At 43.9% G+C, this 20,035-nt stretch overlaps 2 long non-coding RNA genes across 6 annotated transcripts in view; one reads left to right on the forward strand and one right to left on the reverse strand.

Moving 5' to 3' along the window:
- Window positions 1-14,249, reverse strand: part of LOC106508354 — a 313,674-nt gene extending 299,425 nt beyond the window's left edge. For 3 of the 5 annotated variants that reach the window (XR_002337717.1, XR_002337716.1, XR_001305159.2), the window contains exon 1: window positions 13,778-14,247. This is a non-coding gene — a long non-coding RNA (uncharacterized LOC106508354). Of the gene's footprint in view, window positions 1-13,777 lie in introns of all 5 variants that reach the window. The other 2 variants (XR_002337714.1, XR_002337715.1) reach the window with 1 other exon arrangement.
- Window positions 459-4,116, forward strand: LOC110256313. The gene is made up of 3 exons (XR_002337718.1): window positions 459-916; window positions 3,350-3,408; window positions 4,031-4,116. It is a non-coding gene; the product is annotated as an uncharacterized LOC110256313 (long non-coding RNA).

The following is a 20,035-nucleotide window of genomic DNA, read 5'->3' on the forward strand; positions in this document are numbered from 1 at the left end:
TGGCCTCCGCAGCAGATTCTAGGGCAACTGCAAAAGGAGAATTAATACGATTTTCCTATTATTTGATTGCCATTCTCAGTGTTCTTAATCCTGGCCTTTTCTAGGCACTATTCTGCACCAAGAAGAATTAGATTTTTCCAAACACGTCCGCTCCTTAACCACTCAGAGGGGCTATGAGAAAGGAAAGTTCGTTAATTTCAAGAGACTTTTAGGGAAAGAAGTGTGGGAAAGGGACGAGTGTTGCGCTAGAAAAAAATCCATGCTTGAACCCTCCGGCCCCTGCACAAACAGCGTCCAAAAACGGGGTGGAGGGAATGCTTTTCCTAAACCCCGGGGCAGGACGATCCCCCCCCCTTCTCCTGCGCTAAGCGATTAGTTGTGTATGAGTTCCTGCGCTGTATTGAGAATATATTCTAATGCCTATAAAAACTTGCTGGAAAGAATTTGATGAATGTATCTAATTGGTTTAACCCGCCAACTATTAGGGAGAAGAAAAGCTCCCGTCATTAGCCTTAATTGAGTTTTTTTTTTTTTTTTAAGTCTCTGGCTTTAATTATCATAGAAACCGCGAAGTCCAACACCAGCATCTGTGTCACTTTAATTGCCCTGTTTATTTGTTGCGGAGGTGGCAAAGTTACCCAATATTTTCCCACATCCTTTCCAATTCATAGGGGAGCCCCACGAGCAGGGCAGGCTCCATTCCAGTGAAGAAGACTAGCGCAGCGTTTGGAAAGTTGAAGCTGAGCCGCCTTGCGCGACTCGCAGTCTCTACTGCCACGCGCGCCCCCGAGCGCCAGCTAGTTGAAGAATTTGGACCATCGCCTGAGGAACGATTTGCCATCGGATTTGTCCTCAGCAAATGTCTCACCAAACCAAAACCAAACCAAACAAACAAAGAAAACCTTTCAGGTTGCAAGTAAGTTCTGTAAAGAAGGCTCTGGAAAGCATCTACACACCTGACCATATAAGGAGGCTCCCGTCCCCCTTGTCATTTCCCCCGGGATTCTGTACTGATTGTTGACAGGGAAAAAAGGCTTGCCTCATCCCCTCTCCCGCTGGCCGGGATGGGAGGCACCCACCAATTTTCAAATTTTTCCTTTTAATTCCTATGGGTTTCCTGGTTAGGGAAACTGGAATACAGACTTCCTGGAATCCAGTAGTTGATTGAGGTCCTCCCACCTCCCCCACCACAGCAAATAACGCACACAAAAGCAATTAGAGCTAATGTCGGAATGCTTAAAACTCATCCATTCTTCATGTTAATTAAACTTTGACAATTTGGCTTGGATGGGCAGGGACCTCAGTGATTATCCCCTCCCCCCACCTGCCCCCAGATACACTTGTATATCAGGAACTTTCTAGCTTCTGCTTCTCAGAATTCTGGCCCTCGCTTAACCCTCTGCTATTCTCTCGGACCTTAAAAAAAAAAAAAGTTTAAAACTATGCAAATCTTGAGCATTAGCAGAAAATGGCAGAAGCTTAAGTTCTTGAAACCCTTCTGTCTAGAGTCAAAGGTTTTTACTGAGCCAGGTACTAGAGGTTTTTTTCAGCAGCAACACCCTGACAGTGTTTTAAAATTTTGGTATGATGTTTGCCTCCAACTTTCTATATCTAGGAGTTTGCTAAGTAAAAAGAATAAGAGAGAAACCACCCAAGCCAGATGAATGGTCTTATTCCCCAATATCTGGCAGACAGCTGTTATTCAAAATGGAATTTAATGTTTGCTTTTTTTTTTCCTAAATAGAGAAAGGGGGTCATAAGGGAATTAGTGCCAAATACTGAGAGAAGAGCAGCCAACTCTTTTTGGTTTTGGGGGGGGGGTTTGTTAATTTTTTTTTTTCCAGAGCTAGGAGGCTAGTGTCATTAGCCAGATTTTTGGACTCAGGCACCACTCTTGTTTTAGGTGGTCAAGCTTGTCTCTCTGAGGATCTGAACCACTTCCTTGACTTTGAGTTCAATGAGGGCCTGAAAGCCAGACCAGCCTTAGATTTGGCCACGCAGAACTAAATTCTGAGAAATATGTCCCACAAATCCCTCTGAAGTGAGAGCCACAGAGTCTGCAGAGTGTATTTGTGTGGAGATGGGTCTGGAAGTTGTCAGAGGCCTCATCTCAGGAGCACCCCTGATCTCCACAAGCTGGCTGTGGTGCCAATCTCCCCTGAGCCTGTATTCCACTTACTCTGGGCTTCAGAAGGGAAAAGTCATTTTACTCTAGGAAGCGTTGGCTCTAGGCCACAGGTGGAAGTCGCCCTGTAGTTGTGGGAGAGGCTGTGCTGGACAAAACCAGCCTAAAGCTCTGGATCACCTGCTTCCATTACCCCTGCCCAGGGCTTCAAGTGCCCTTCACACCTTTGCTTCCTGGAGGGAGAGCAGTGTTGTGGGGAAAGTGTGTTGAAATTTGGATTTTCATCCTCAGGAAAAATTCAGGCCTGCAAAGTGCCACCCAGGTGATTGAACCTTTGGGACAAGTCTGTTGGACCCCCTGAGTGAGCCCAAGTCCCAAGACCAACCCCCATCCTGCAGCTCAGGAAAGGTGTTACAGGGCCCCTTCCCATGCCCCTCCTTCTGCCTTCAGACATGTACACCAAATTCTCTGAGTCAGACAACTCAGGACAAACAAAGATCCCCTGATCATTCTTGCTTTCAGCTTCACTGCAATTTCCAAGCTCCTATTCTTTTGTTCTGCAACGATATTCTTCCCACCACCATTCCTGGAAAGGGGAGGGCTCTTTTTTCCTTCCTGTACCCCCACACTCCCCCAGGTTCTGGATTTTTTTTTTTTCCACCTGTGCAGTGCTCTGTTACTTAAGGAGAAAAAAATGTCTGGAGAGGCTGGGCTGCTGTAGGAGAGACAGAAGACAAGCCCTCATGGCCTTGGGGGAAGTGAGAGTGGAAGTGCAGCCTGCCCTGCTCTGTTTTTGTGCACAGAGATTGTGCTGGGATAGCTGCGGAATCTTCAGCCCTGGCCAGACAATGCGCCGCTGGACAGCTGTGGTCTCTACAAAGGAGCCCCTTGGCCACAGGCACTGTTTACTTAGTGTTGGGCCTGACCCCAGGGCCACTGACAGCCAGTTCAGATGCTGATCCCACCCTGGGAACCGGCTTTCTCCCCTCCATGGTCCACACTGGCCCGCGTGTGTTTGCAAACAACTTAATTGACTTCTCTAATATCTGCTGGCATTGGCTTTGCAGAAATCAAAGGGGAGGCTTGCTGGGCAAAGGCCTGTGGCCTCTGGAAGTTTGGTTCCTCACGCATATGTCAGGGCCCATCTGGCCGATTGTCTTCACTCCTTTCTGGAGGAAGCAGACAGTCTCTAGCATATGAATATTTACTGTTTTAATTTCCCAGCCACAAGGTCCAGAAGAAGCCCACAAGCCACTTGGAGGATGGGGACATGCCTTTTCTGAGTAAGTGCACATACACATACACACACACACACAGTGCAGGCCAGGCCAGAGAATTCTATTTGTGCACATGGGCAAGACATTCATCTAGGACTGCTGCTGGTCTTTCCTTTCCATGCTCTTTCCCTGAGGCACCCTGGAATGCCCATCCCTGACTTCGCAACTCTCTTTAAATTAAAAAAAAAAAAAGTGGAAGTCAGCTAGTCTTTCTTGCCAAGAGCATCTCAAAAACATTTAGAATTTGTTTCCTATATGTACAAATTGAGGTGCTGCAAGGCAGGAGTTACCTCACTTAGTTGCCCCCCTCAAAGTCTTCCTCGTTGATGAGCCCCTCTCTTGGAAGAACTGCCAGGAACCCACCCTGCAAAGACAACTGTTGGGGCTGGCCTAAAATTTCCAGACCCAGGGTGCCCTATACCCCCACCCCCAGCCCACATCTAGGCCTAAAGATCCTGCTGCTTCCTGGCCATCCCAGAACTGCCACACTGAGCCTTTGACTGTTCTGAGCATAATTTGGTGAGGCAAGAAGCCAGCCTAATACAACTTTCCTTCCCCTAATTTCAGCAGATCTCATTTTTCTGAAGTATCCCAGTAGGATTGAGAGTGATGGTGGTTTTTTCCCCAGGAACTCCTTCTACAAGGAGGGCTGGGCTGACACTTCCACTGAGACCCACTGGAGAAGATGACTGGAAACCAGGCTGGGGCACAGGAAGCCAAATTCCTGGTGCCCCCATTCCTCCTTGTTCATGGCATTGTTTGCAATGATGGTCTAGTTCTGATATGACGAGGCCAGCGCCTCCCTTGAAATGGAAACAGAGGACTGAATAAAAAGAAAAAAGTACTTTGTAGTCTGGATCGTCCATCTTTAATTCAGAAACGCATCTATACTCCAGGGAGCTCTGCCTTTGATCTCTTTGATTTTTTTTACACCAGATCTGTTATGGACTAAAATTCCTAGGTTTTCCATAGAAACATCTCCATTCCTTCGGGATATTGATGTTTTCTTCTTCCTGGGGGTTATGATATGGTAAATCAGATTCAGAAAAGAAGGGACAATGCCAGCATTCACAGCCTTGGGGTGGGGTTTTTCTTGGTTTTCCCCCTCCCTCCCTCCCTCCCTCTCATATTCTCTCTTCTCTTTCCCTCCCTCATTCATTTATATTCTCTCCCTCTCTCTCTTTCTCTCTCCCTTCCTCCCTCTCTCTCCCTTCTGCTCGTCCTCTCCTTTTCCTCTTCTCCTATCTTTCTCTGCTTCATTTTCACCCGTTGTTCCCGGAGAACCGAAATAGGGTTGTGATTCTAGTCTCTTCAAGCCCTTTCAAACGCCTTCAACTTTGGCGGCTGCAGCAGCAGGTTGCGTTGCCATGGAGATTGTACTGTATGGCGGCGGCAGGGGCAGCCGCAGCTCGAATCCCCCAAACAATGCAGCGCCAAGTGCAGGTTTCTCGCCCCTTTCCGTGCACTTTTCCCTTCTAATGGGGCTAGTGGCCTCAAATGGGCGCTGCATCTTGACACGACAACAATCCCTACCCCCTCTCTTTTTCCCCCTCCCCTGCTTTTCCTTCCTCCCTCCACGTCTTTGATCTATTAAAAATCAAAAGAACAAAGTCACAGAGGAAAGTTGGGTTTTGTTGTGGCTGCCACTGCACAAAATGGGGCTCTTCAAACAGAGTGTGGTGGAACCGAGGTCTGACAATGCTGATCCAGGATTGGTTGTAACTACAGGTCAAACTGGACAGCTCTATACAAGAGGACGCAAATTATAACCAGGCCCGCCAAGGGGCAGCCAGCTTCTCTGTCTCAAACTGGCTGTAGCTAGAAGCTTCTGGTGGCCAGAGAAGCATCCAGTCAGGTTCCAAGAGCAACACGGGTGAGATTGGGGTCCTGAAGAGGCCCCCGGGTGAAGAGCCACAAGGCCCAAAAACTAGAGTATCTGCTCAATCCTAAATCATCTTACAAAGCCCCTGCATGGCATTGAACTCTACCCAGATCTGGACACGCTCCAGCTTCCTCCACAGTGCTTGGCACACAGCAGGTGATCAATAAATAATCGCTGGTTGTCCTAGCTGCTGGTGCACTGTCAAACCCTCCACTAGGGGGCAGGAGAGGGGTTTACCCAGCCAGGAGGGAATATTTAGAAACAACTTGTCAAAAAGGATGATTAAATGGTTGGAGGCAACGTCAAACCATCTATAGACAGACACTAAATTCAGTAGTATTTTTTATCTGAAGTGATAGTAACAGTAGTATTGTCATTATGGTAAGATGTTTGCCACAATATATTTCTGAGGAGACATATCTGAGTCAAAACATACCTGAGCCATTTTCCCCAAACCAAGACCATTGTAAGAACCTCAACCTTGAGATCAACCTTGAGATACTTAAAGCATTTATTTAGATAATATTTTCATCACTCATGACTTAAATATAGCAGCAATATTAACAGAAGTGGTTACATTTGGGTCTAATATGCGGACAACACGTTTATAGATAGATTTCCTCCCAATGAATTTTCTATTTAGATAGAAGAAAACACAAATAGATTACTATTACATTTCTCTCAAAGTTAATAATAAAAGTGGACTTTATATATTTCATAGTGTTACTCAGTTCAGATTAAATATTAAATATTCAATTCCTTTGACAACCTCTGGCTTTCTGTATTTAAAAGTTCCACTTTGAAATAAAATTGGGTAAATCTCCAATTTGCAATAAAATAGAGAATAGTATCTAGAGATCAAAAAGAGGATAAAGGAAAGCAAGACCAATTTGAAATTTTTAAAATCTAGATGACTGGACTGTTTTCCATGGCTGGATTGTTTTGGTAGAGTGGCATCTAACCTAGCCTTTCTGAAGGAGCTGGTGTGCTGCTGATCTCTTGAAACATTTTAGCAATGTCTGTAAAGTTTTGGACTAGAATACAACTAAGAAAATGTGCTAGCAAAGGGATACTTGACAAGATTGTTTTTTTTTTAAACATGAAAATAAGCTATGCATTAACAAAATTCCAGTCATTTTTTAATAACAGGATTATAGAAAGATGTTAGTACAATTGGGTCTTTCCTAATGCATATTATAACACTTTAATTATTTGTACTGTGAAGAGATAAGAAGGGAAATTTGGGAGTATGGAAGTGTTGCTAAGGATTTGTGAACATAGAAAGCATTGTACCAACTCTAGCCAAGATCTAGAGTGCTAAATCTTAAATCATAATCTCCAAATGCATAGTAGAAATATTTGCTTTACTATCTACTAACCTAGAGAAAATGAGATTGAAAACTGTTGGCAAAATCAACTGGCAGAAAATGTGTAGAAATATCTTGACTCAAGTGACCAGGGTTTGGGATTTATATTGTCAAGTAAACTCAAGTATAAAATAAACCATTGCCTAGCATCATGAATACTTAAGGTATGTATTCTCTAACTAGTTAAGCATATCACATAGACACACACATACCCATACAAAGAAGTTAAATTTGAGGGCTTTTCATTTTTTTAATCTTTTTCCTTCTTCATACACATATCTTTGCAACTTCAAATAAATTAAGGGAATCATTCCCTAGATAACTGAAAAGACAAGACAGAACATGAACAGGCCAAAAGTTTCTGTGTCACCTTCCAGCCATCAAGGAGGACTGAAGGGAGAAGTCTATGATGCTTCTCCACAAGCAGATGGAGAGGGAGCAGAAAGTGACCATGGTAACCACTACCCAGACTAGAGAAGGTGATTCTGTAGGGCCAGAGTCTGCCTGTTCATTTAGAATGAAGCCTAACCACAAAGGTAGTTAGCAAACTCTCTAACACACACACAAACACTAAGGTTCACAAACAATAAGCCTACCCAGAGTCACTAGCTCTTTCAGTGACGCAAGACCCAATTCCCCACAGTCCTAAACACCATTAGCCTCATGAAAAATAGACAGTGACACAACCTTCTTTCTTTTTCTCCTTCCTTTCATAGAAGGAGCCCTAACCACAAATATGATTTGGGAAACTAAGCATTCATCAGTATGAATTCACATTCCAATTCTGGTTTGGAGAATTTTTAGAACACTATTCCCATCTAGCCAGCATCATTCTGCTCTTGGACTGCTGTCTTCTAACTGTGCAATAGGATCCTTCAGACAATGGAGACATTGCTTAAATTTCCTCAAAATGTGCTCCCAGAGCAGTGGCCTCAATATCACCTGGAAACTCATTAAAAATACAAATTCTCAGGTCTTACCTCAGGTCTACTGAATCAGAAGTTCTGAGGATGGGGCCCAGCCATCTTCCAGTTGTTTTATTTTGTTTTATTTTTTTTTAACAGACTGAGTGATTCTGAGGCTTGATCAAGTTGATGAACCACAGTTTAAAGGACCCTATTACCTACCCTCCTGATGGAAATGTAACACTTATATAAGTTTGTTGGGTGAAACCAGAGGACAAATCTGGAAGGAGAGTCCAGGAAAAGCTCAGAACTGAGAGCAGAGATGCCACATCAGAGGACTAGCTGCTCCTCGTGGGTGAAAAAAGGTGATGGGGAAGAAGCCATGTCCTCTTCTCCAAAGAGAAATCCAGAAGGAGGCAGGGAAGATACTGATCTCTGGTGTAGAAGGAAACATAGAAAGAAGAGGGATTGGAGAGGAAGAGGCTGGAAGCTGGCCTCTCCAAAAGGGACAAAGAGCTCAGATAGCACCTGGGGAAAGGCAGTTTGAGGGGCTGTCTTGTGCTTAAGTGAGAGAACAGGTCTGAGTGTGGGGTGTGGGGTACATGTGAGTGGTGTGGGAGATGTGAATCAAGTGGGTGTAAGAAGTGGGAATGATGCAGGAGGCATGTGAGGAGTGTGGAGGATGAGGAGGTGAAGGCATGAGAGGGGTGTGACATGTAAAAGGATCAGGGAAGCATAGAGATGACAGGGGCAAAGGGGAGTCTGTGGGTTGTGAGAGGGTGTGCAGGGGTTTAACAGGGTTTGGGCGTGAAGAGCGGGTGAGGTGATGAAGGACAGGAGATGGGTGAGAATTCAGAAAGTTGGTTGGGGGACATAGAAGCTTGTGGGTTTGTGCAGAAGCGGGTGAAAGGAAGAAAAAAGTCATAAGGGCTGGGAAGGAGAATGAGGAGGAGATTTGTGAAGGACTGAGGGAATAGGAAAGGTGAGAGGAGGTGAGGTGTCTGAGGAGGTGGGAGAAGGTGAGTGGGGAGGATGGAGCTGGGGAACTGGCCAGCGTGTACCCCTGTGTAGCCCGTTGCACCTGCTTCGCTCCCAAACTGCTGCAGGTGGTGGGGAATGCAAATGAACAGAGATCAAAACAAACAAACAAACAAACCATAGCGGGAGTGACAGTGTGGGGAGCCAGGAAAACCTTACTCCTGGACCCTCACTCCCCCCACCAGCTGCCTTTCAGAGAAATCAGAGAAGGATCTCTCGCCCTTCCGCATGCTCACAGGGTACCTTACTCACCCGCACTCCCTGCTGGGCTCTGCTGCTGCCATTAACACAGGTGCTTGGCAGAGCCCTGTTGGCAAACTAAGGAAACTCTTGAAAGGTCAAGTGAGAACATGTTCCCAGACCTTTCAGGTGTGGGCACTTTCCCGGGCCAGCACCCTCCTCTAATATTTTCACTGTTCCCTCCTCCTTAACTCTGAATTAGCAACTCAACATTTATCTCCCCCCACAACAAAAGGGGATTAAGATGGGGGCCCAGACTTCTCATTTTCCATGACCATCCAGTGAACAATTTCTGAGTATCCAAATCTCCCTTATTGGGCAGAGCTTGGTGTGGTCCCTTCCAAATGTCCTCTAGCACCCAAGCCCAGCTCAGTGTTGCCACAGCCTCCCCATTCTCTTTGCCAGGAGTAGGTAATTAGGCACTAATGTTGGATGCAATAGGAATTGGAAATAGGAGCAGAATTTATTTGGTCAGAGATTGTGAATCAAGATGGAGGTGAGATGGACTCTCTTTTTCTTTACCAAGAAAACCTAAACTTGTCACCAACCAGGGAATGGCTGGTCTCTGAACCCTGACTTTAGCACAGCCTGGCCGTTCACATGCACAAACACAATGCCTGCAGGTGTCATACTTCAACTCAAGCTCAGTCATTAATAGTAAAATTCGCATGCCTCCAAAACAGTATGTTTTCATGTAGAATGGAATTTAACAGCAAGTAATTGTTGAGGATTATCAAAACGATATACACCATGTATCTCATCTGCTTAAATTAGGGGAAAAGAATTATCTTTGAGGGATAGGATGGGAGGAAATCTAGGGTGCACCCTCCAGCACCTGAAACCTAACTTTACTCTTTCACTTTAATTTCACTTCATGGTAAAATATAAAATTTCACACATCCTGCCAGGTGTCATTTTATAGTCAAGGCAGTAAGAATATTATTAACACAGAAGTTAATGTATACTGTAGAATCATCTAAAAGATTTTACAGTTTTAGTATCAGCTAAATGCAATCACTTTACCTTTTATGAATGTGAATTTCAGATGCAAACGAATTTTCAGCAAATTTTCTGAACCACTCAATTCATAAGAATAAATCAGTTACTTTAATTTTTCAAATACAGTTGTAAATTAATTTTACAACTTTCTTTTTTTTTGCCTTAAGGAAAATAGAATTACTATAAAAGGTCTATTATTTTTCAGAAGTGATTAAAAAGATTTCTTCTCCATAAAAGTTGTCTTATTCATTTAAATAAGAATGGTTTGGCAATTATGCTATGCTGTCATTTGTATCAATAAATTACTATATGTCCTCTTGAACACTGCCAGATAAAAACACCTACAGATTTCACAATATAAATATTTAATGATATTTTAGTTTGGCCAGAAATATGCATAATTTCTAAATGTCTTCCCACAATAGATCGAACTGACCATCTCTGGTCTTCAATTTGACTCATTGTAATTGAATAACTAAATGAATACACAGACTAAATAATTGTCGGTACCTAGAATATATGTGAAGTATGTTTTATACAACATAGATACTTTTCTAACTAAATGTTTAGTAAATAGTTTACTAAACTATATCTATTTAGAACTAAACAAATTTGAAATTATTTTGAATTCCTAAGCTGATTTTTACAACTAGACTTAAACTTAAGTCTTTCATATTCATCATCTAGGTTGTAGATTCTAGGTCCCAATTCACCCATAAACCTGAACAAACCTCATCTACCACAAGCACAGATATACAATAGTTGGAAACATGTTGCTGGAGTCTAGAAACACATCACTGCCTTGCTTTCCACGTCATTGCAGAATATCTGAGAGGAGAGAGCACTGAAATGTTCATTTCTATATTTTTAATTCCTAAATTCTCTAAAAGACCAGGGGATGGCAAGAAGGGACAAGGAGAAAAAAGAGAATACCTAGAGTCATTTTACTTTTAAATAATACAATTTTTAAAATGATTAAAAGTTTAAGGAAATAAGCAAATATCCCCTGAGAACTTAAGTATGATTTCTATCTATGTCTAATTTCCTACATTTCTAAACCTAAAGTCAAAACATACAGGCTACCATTCACATTGTTTCCTGTGAAACTTACAAAACTGTTTTGAAATGGTTCATACATGCCAACTTATTAAATAATAAGGATAAACTAATAAATCTTATCTATTAATGAAGAAAATTCTTAAGGCGGAATTATTGAAAAGTCAAAATAGTCTCCTTAATTTCCTTCTATATCACTTATATTTACTCTTCTGTTAAGCCTCTCTATATTACAATTCTCTGCAAGGTGCTTGTTCTCAGATGAATATTTTGCTTTTGCATTCTGGAGTTTTTGTTTATACCTTTCTGCTACTTTTGTGCTACACCAAAATTCTGTGGGGAACAAAGCTTTTGTTAAACAAACTGTCCCCTACTCTGACTCACAGCAAACCAGAGAGAAAAAGCAAATTCTGCCCAGAGAACAAGAAAAGGGGCTTCCTAGGAAAACTGGTGACCCACCCTCCTCTCCACCTGCGCACGGTTCAAAAAAAGCCTGAAAGAGACCTGGTCAACTGTTTGAAAAAATTGAAGAGGCTCTCAGACACTCAAATCTGCAACCCCAGGCTGTGGCTGGAGTTGGTGCTGCCCTTGTCAACTGCATCATTTTGGGACAAAGTAAACACTCCTCTCTCCCAAAGGAATGACACTTCCAAAAGGGGATACTGCAAATTCCTGAGTTCCTTTCAATGTGTTCTCCCTGTTTCTGTAGTTCTATCTGCCCCAGAAATGAAGCCCTGGATTGGTGTGGTTTTGCCATCTTGCTGGTAAAGAAAGGAATGTGAAAAATTTTGAACCCAGCTAGAAAACACAGCCAAGGGAAGTTCATTTTTTTCCTATGTCAAAGTTCAGGGAAAGGCAGTCCAGTCATCTAAATCACTCAGATCTACAATGCGGGGGTTAAAAAGGGGGGTTAAACCAATTTTAGATTTTTACAGGATGTTTTTCTCCTCCTGCTAAAGTATTTAGTTTTATTGGAGGAAGTATTCAGAAATGTTAAGCTCAGGAAAACTTCCCCAGTCCCACTGGGTTCCCAGCCTCCCTCCCCTCACTCACCTCAGAACTTCTCTACGCTCACGGTTCCTCCAGGAACCATAAATCCTTCAGGATCTTTGGGTTAATTTCCCAAAACTCCCCACTACCAATTGTCCTGAGCATCAGTCCCTCAGTTTCCCCACACAGTTCCTCTCTCTTCCTTCATCCACCACCCCATCTTTGTGGAAAAGAATTTGTAAAGGAACTAAGCATGTGCCCATTTGATCAAACAAGAATCTGTTGACTCCCTTAAACATAAACTTTCCTCTACTACCAGTTTTGTTTCCTGATTAGCTTATCGACTTTTTTGAAGGCAGGGTGGGGGAAAGACCAGAGACAGATGTGTATCCTTCACCCAAATTGTCTTCTATTTAACCAGCAACTAGCAATCATCGGACATTAATTTATACGGTTTTTACAAATACCTAAGCTATTTAAAAGGCTGCTCTGGGTCGTGTGTGGCAGGGAACATCTATCTGGTGAATAGGCAGTGTCACACGGTAGCATGCTCCCTTGTCAAGGCCGATTGTGTTTTAGGCAAACATTTGCGCAAACATAAAGGCAAAGGTCAAGGACTGTTCAGTCCCAGTATGTGCTAATTCACCTAGCGAACCAATGGGGCAAAAGTTGAATTTTATATGCTCGCCCCGCCAGACCCAAGCGCAGGAGTTGCCCCTGCTAATGAACAAAATCGCCTCTGATCCGCAATCAGCTTTCTCGTCAACTTCTCTCTAAGTCAGTTTCTCTAGGCTTCCTCGGAAATAACTGGCAAAGACTTGTTTGCCAGCACCTGGATCAACTCTACCCAATCTTTGGTGCAGCACGTGTGTATTCCACGTTCCTGAATAGGGGAGAATTAAGAATAATAAATAAAAGCCGGCTCACGGCAGGCGCTTGCATATCGCTGTTTAGTGCTTAAATGAACGACCACTCAGCACTGGTGCCCAAATATTTGCGTCATGAAATACACAGCAGACCAACAATATTACTAAACTACAAAACCGAATCCCAGAGCCGCGCGTTAGTATCAGGAAAAAGCCTGTAACTACGCATTTCTAAGGCACATCTGTAGAAATGTGTGTGTGCGCGCGCGCTGGGAGCCGCCTTTCCAGTTTTTGGGGGGCCACTTTCCTATAATTCAGCCAACGCAGGGCATCGATTTCTGATGAAATATGCCTCTCACACTAATACGTGTCTGTGCCATATCCCACACATCACTCCTACTTATTTTCCCAACAACTGAAAAAATACAAACGATTTCGAGTGGATGTCACCTTGAGCAACTCGGAAGTGGAATACTTTTAGGGTTAAACAAACGCGCGCGCGCTCCAACCCGTAGGGTTTACTTTGCATCAATAATCATCTGGCAAGAACCAATGGCTGAGTTTTTCCAAACCGTCCATTTAAGGGAAGAGTTTTTTCCCCTGATAAGCCCGAGGGTCGCAGCTGTGCGCGTCCACAGGCAAATAGTTTACACGTGCAAAATTCATTCCTGAGAGGCGGGCCCCTGGCTCAGCTGCGGGGCGGCGCGGTGCTCGCCCCGGGCTAGATCCAGGACTTGTTGCCTCTGCGGCCCGAGCGCGGCTCTCCAAACCCAGCACTCCAAACTCCAGACCCGGCACTCCAAACCTCCAAACTCCAGGGCCTCTGGGACTGTGATGACAGGGATTGGGAAGAAATCCGCCTCCCTGTAAAACACCGCAAAACAAGAGCGAAGTCGCAGGAGACAGCCATCCCGGGATGGAGCCTGGGGTTCGTTTTTCATCCCTAAAAACAACCGGAAAACTCTTCCTAAAGTACATTTTTACTGCGTTCCAAAACCAAAGAGAAAATAGAAAGAAAAAAAAGCAACTTACCCCGGCCTGCCACAGTACTATATTTTGAGCGTCCTTTTAACACTTTGATTCTTCCTTCAGTGCTGCAGGCTTTTCTTTCCTCTTGCCAGAAACCAATTTTCAAACTAGCTGCAATTTAAAAATAAAAATTTAATAAAACTAAGCTAAACTAAATAAAACCGGGCTATAGCTTTCTCACGTCTTGCAAGCTAGAATCTGCCTCAAATACTTCTTCCTCCATTCTTTCTTTACCAAAATTTCTTAAACACCACCTGGGCGGTTTCACAAGGCTTAAAGTTTGTGTGGTTTGTGTGCGCAAGTGTGCTAGTGTGTGTGTGTGTGTGCGTGTGCGCGCGCGCGCGCGCGCGGATATGGGAGTTAGTTGCTTTTAAAAAGACGTCGTTGTCATTCAGCGTAATAAAAGTGTGGCCCCCATCTTTGGGTGTGGGTTTTTACAAGCACCTCTCATTTCAGTTAACTTTTTTCGAGCTGAGAAAAGCTGCTAGCTTACTTTCGAGAGACTTTGCTCGTTATTCATCTGTTTAGTCGCCTCAGAGGCACAAAAGCGGATCCGCGGCGTTATGAAAAATGGCCTGGGCTCGGAGAATGTCACAGTGGTCGGCGTATTATTTTAGCCTTCTTAAAAAAAAAAAAAAAAACTCAGGGAAAGTTTGCTTTTGATGATTTCAATAAAAGCGAAGCTGCAACGGAAGAGATTTTCAGCTAAAATCATACAGCATGGGGCAGAGCTTAAAACAGCCAGATGGCCAAAGGTAGATAGACTTTCTCGGTCTCAAAACCCAGATCTAGAATTCCACAGGCTGAGCTTCTTAGTTTATTTAATCCTGCATGTATCTTCATTTTGTTTTCAATTGATTCCCCCCCACACTTTTTTTCACCCCTCTTTTGGCCCGCCACCCAACTCCTCGCCCCAGAGCTGCTGTGAGACTCAGTCTGGGGATTTGCAGAAGTCACTTTGCAATTTCCCCTTTGATAATAGAGTTAAACTTTCCAGCGCACGCAGCCTGGAGAGACGCTAACACTAGTAGGCCTCCTCCTTGCAGCCCATCATCAGGTTCTTGGTTCAAATGCCATAGACAATGAAGGCCTTTGAATATAAGGACAAATACGTTCATCCCACCCTGCCTCACCCCCCCCCCAAAAAAAAAAAACTGCAGAAAATCAGAAGAGCTTGGTTCATTCCTCAACTTTGTACACTCTTGGGACCCTCCCTTGTGCTCCTAATCTGCAAAGCAGTAGATTCCATAATATCCTTAGTCTTCAGAGAGAATAGACTGGAGTGGCCACAGCAGCTCCCTGCCAACTTTGGCATGGGAATTGTAAAAGTAATATCCATCCTATTTGAACCTTGTTCTTGAAGTCAGACATTGGCTAAACAGAGAACCAGAACTGTGGGTGCAGTAAAAATGGATGACAGAACATAGCACCTGGGGTTGTTCCTCTTGAGAGGGAGGGGGGCTGGGTGGAGGTCAGGAGGCATGGAGGATCCCATCCTTCAGTGCCAGCATTTACAGGATTTAGTTTGGTTTGTGAATTTGGCCACCACTTCCAGGAAGGCCTCCAGACAGACTTTGTCCTAGAATCACTGCAACTTTCCAGACTGGGGAAGTGGGTGTGAATGGGGTGGGTTTTCAGAAGCATTTGGAGAATTGAGCCTAAATCACCCTACTCTAAACCCAGAAGACAACCCCCAAATTTCAGGAGTTTGGGGAATGAGTGGGAAAGAGGACAGAGAAATCTGGGAGGGCAAGGATTTGCACTGGAGACTTAAATAAATGCTTCAGTGATCCTGCAGGGAGGAGAAAGGGGAGGCACTGTCTGAACTTCCCCAGCCTTCCCAGCCAAAGAAGAGAGGCTACCAGGGGAAGGAGAACAGTGAGCCCTTCAAAGGCTCCCTGCTCCTAGTACTTGCTCTGCCACTTCCTGGCTGAGGGACCCTAAATAAATTCCCAGCCCTCTGTTTTCTCATCTCTAAAATGGGCATAAAAATGGAATCTGTTTCAAATGAGGATCTGGGTTTGTTTGTTTTAATGTGTGAATGCAAAGTGCTTAAAGGAAGTGCACAAAAAAATGGTTACTGATGTGTTGTCGGGGTTACTGCTGCTGTTGTTTTTACCATAAATGCTGACAGAGGGAAGGCTGTGTGATGATCTGCCTGGAGGCTTGTGCTCCTAACAAGCAGGCCTCTGGATCCACGTGCTCACTCTTTCGACTTTGGAGACTGTGGAACCTGACAGAAACCTTGATGGTTCTGGGATTTGACCAGCTCTCTCCGCCAGCCGTCAATCTGGCCTCGTCCTTTCCCTGGTCCTTTCGCTGCGAAGCTGCATAAGCTCGGGTAACTCCTGGACGGCCTGGAGTATCCCCAACCAGGATCTCTCAACTGTGCCCGGACTCTGGAAAAAGACTCCCGAACTGGGTTGGAAAGGATGGGACACTCCCGTTTCTCTCTTTTGAAAGCGAAGGGAAATAATTGGGAAAGGGGAAGCACAGAAAGGTGCGGGGAGGCCAGCAGGCCAGCGCAGCCCACTCCCTCCAAGTTCACACCTAGGAACTTCCCGCTCAAGAATTTTTCCGCAGAGGATGCTGGGAGGAAACCTCTGCCCCATTCCTGGAGGAGGGTGTTGGGGAGGTGGGGTCGGACCCAGAATGGAAGTTTTCGCCCCAATTGCCCCCAGAACCCTGGAGGAAAGAGGCACAGTAGCAGAGCAGAATCCAAGACACGCCTCTGGAATACGCTGTCATAATCAGTATCCCCATCTTGTGGGACAACCCAGCTAAAAATCCACAGGACATGAGGCTAGCTCACATCAACCCTCGTTAAGGGCACGTATATACCAAACCCTTTTACCTTTGCTTGGATTTCCCCACCCGTTTGTGATGTCGGAAGTGGGGAAAGATAATTCCTGATCTCTACACGGTCGGAAGAGGCAATGACAACTAGACTTCTGTCAATGTTTTGCCTACTTCGGGCACCTTGCACCTCAGACCCAAATTAGAGCCCTGCCTGGCAGAAGCTGAGTCAAGTGTCTTTGAGTTAGGGCACAGACGCCTCCCTCCTCTCCACTCCCCACTGCTGCTAAAATTCATTCCCACGCAGGTTTCCAGCCCCGGACACCTTGAGTATTTTCACCTTCAAGAATGGCAATGAGAGAAAGAGGAATTCCAGGACTGAAATTTGTGCAATAAGTCACTTGGAAATGAGGGGAAATGCACGGACTTTTTCTGAAGATTTCCGTAGTTTTAAATCAGAAAAGCAAACTGCCTGTGACCAATAGATGTTTGTGGGGGTGGGGTGGAACTGATTTATATAAGTGTCCTAGCAGACCCTTGACCTTCTGGGCTAAAGATTTCTTATGACTAATGAATAGGGTTTGCGCTTTTCAATTATAATTAAACTGCTGGGGACTCTGCCCACTTAAATACATGCCTGGCTCTGATGTGATGAATTGTGGTCTGTCCAAGGCATACGCTTAGCCTCAGCCTTTAGGACCCCCCATTTGGACAATTCCTTTAGGCCAATGTCTGCTAACACACCCTCCCCCCCAACCTGGCCTCTCTCTCTCTCACCCCCTCCCTCCTTCCCTCCCTCTCTCTGTCTCCTTCTCTTTTTCTCCCAATTCTCAGTTGTTCTTGGCTTTCTGGGTTGGGCAAACATCAATAGAAAGGAACTTAGGCACAGGGTGGGTGACTTCCCTGCCTGAGGTGGAGCTCTTGCATTAATTGTCCCAATAAATTGAGATATAGTGTGCATAATGCAATGGAACAATATGGTTATAGTCCACGTGTATGACTTAATTAAGCTATTTGCAGCTTGATGCTGTAAGTCAACGGGTGTGCAAGTGGATTAACAATTGCCCGCTCCCTTATCCTCAGGATGGCGCATAATTACTTTACTAGCAGTACATATCAATTTTTGATGATTGCGGAAGCCATGCTCACTTCACCAAGAAGCCGCTTAATAACTCTCCGTTGTGTATTAAAAAAGTAGTGTTTGGAAATATTTTGAAGTCGCTCCCAACATTTTTATAGGTTCTGATCGTGGCCTTTAATGGGTTGCCATTTTATTCCTGATGTATATTTTATAAAGGAGCAAAGGCTAAACTCTAAGTCCCCTCCTGCTCTCCACTCAGTGAAATCCCTGTGCTTCTTCTGGAAACCCCTGAAGCCAAGTTATAAGATGGGGATGTAAGGGACACATATAAAGGCTTGCAGGGGGACAGCCACCCTTCCTCTAAACTTTTCTGGTTCTGCTCCTCCTTTCCCCTACCAGAGAGACTGTGAGTGCCCTTCCTCCAAGTACCCCCTCCCCAGCTTCACAAACACCACTATGTCCCTAAGGATGCATGTCCCTCATGGGCAAGACTGAAGAAGGCAAGGCGTCTGGTGGCCCAGCGGGGAAGTGTGTACTAACATGGGTTGATGAAATTTCCAAGAGGGATAATAAAATTACCCAACCTGATGACAGAGACATTGACATTCTGACTTCCTGGGCTCCATGCCCTTTGTTTAGAGTAAGATGGCGCCAAAGCCCTAGCTCAGTTCCATCGTGTCTGGAGATGGTGGCGAAGATGTGCATGTGTTCCATGTGATTTACTGTTTGAATCTTAAGTCAAGGCTGATCTTTTGACCTCGCTGGATTATACTAAATTCATCACCTATAATTTTGTTAAAATGCCCTGTGGCCATCAATCTTAATGAGAGCATGGGGAGCCAACACTTTCCAGGGAAACGTGTCAACTTCATGGACACATGGCACTTACACCATCCCTTTCCTGTCCTGGACTGAGCAGGCACAGACCTAGGGTTCCCTCTGAGGAACACAAGGTTATTTCAGCTCCCAATGGGTGAGGACATTTGAAAAGAGGAGATTTTTGCTTGCCTATGTCCAAAGCTGAGTGAGTTAGTGTCAAGATTTAGGCCAAGTTCTAAATGAGCTCCCTACCTTTGGACTCAGGAGATGGTTTACAAATGGTATGCCCATCCTCAATCCGAAGGAAATTTCAAAACATTCCAAAAATTCCTGTGAAATCAGGATCAGAGCTCATCTCCCTCATGCCTAGCTGTAAATCACTTTGAAACTGCAATATACTTCAGCCGTACATCCTTCTGTGTATCCATGTTATTGCCTGTTAGTGAAATAAATGTTACAGCAGTCTCATTTAAAAATTTAAGAAGAGCAAAAATTTCCAGTGGTCTTTAGACTCTACTCAACATTAATCCTTAAAACTAAGGTTACAGAGTTCCTATTTTGAGGGTTTCCTAGTTAAAGTCTATTTTTCTTATACCTGAAGCAGGTGATGTTTCTGCAGAAACATCTGAATGACAGCGGGAGTGAAGGACAAATCTAATAAAGCCTAATAAAGCATGAGCATCGAAATGTCATTAAACTTACAAAGATGAGACTCAAAATCACCAAAAAGGTAAATGTCTTCATTAGTCTGATCTCTGAAGACTGTCGAACATTTCATTAATTTATAATTTATGATTGTTTGACAAATATTGAAAAGTATGTAAATATGAGCTGGATAATGTCTTTTCTGCGGGGGATGAGGAAATGACCCAAACTGTACGTGTCTGCAAGATTACACACAGGACCCAGCTCTCTGTTATCAAACTGTGCCGCCCCTTTAGCCAACATATTGTGCAAGTGACAAGTGAAATAGTGCAGATAAACCAATGGTTTAAAACGTAATAAAGACAACAGCCATTTGCATTTTTTACATTTTATTACAAAGGTAATTTACTATGACACATTTCTGAATGTAATTTATGAAAACATGTTAAAGCAATTACATCGTGTATATAGCCCTCAGAGCTACAAAATTCAGATAAATAATAATATTATAGACCTTTAGAGACTTTCCCTATTGAAAACATATCATAAAGGGAATCCTTTATTTCAAAAATGGTTTGTAAGAAGAAAACAATGGCATTAAAATTTAAAATTAAGAATAAAATCTTGACAAACAATAGAAAGTAAATGAATAATATTCTTTGCTGGAGTTGCAAAATTAAATCTTTATGATGACAATTCGTTTATTTCACACAGTTTATTATCAACAATTTCTTTTCCTTCCTGGAGTCAATGTTAAGCACAAAGTATTAAAAGCTTTTGGGGAGGAAGATACAAGAGGAATGCGTTTCCTCTTTCAAACTTCTGAGCTCATTCCTTCAACCCATTTCTCTTTTCTAAAGCAGAAGACTGTGCCAGCTCTGAAAAATAAAGGGAAATCTATTCCCTGAAGGTCAGTACTG

This window comes from Sus scrofa, chromosome 13 (assembly GCF_000003025.6).
Source record: "Sus scrofa isolate TJ Tabasco breed Duroc chromosome 13, Sscrofa11.1, whole genome shotgun sequence".
In the NCBI taxonomy this organism is placed as follows: domain Eukaryota; kingdom Metazoa; phylum Chordata; class Mammalia; order Artiodactyla; family Suidae; genus Sus; species Sus scrofa.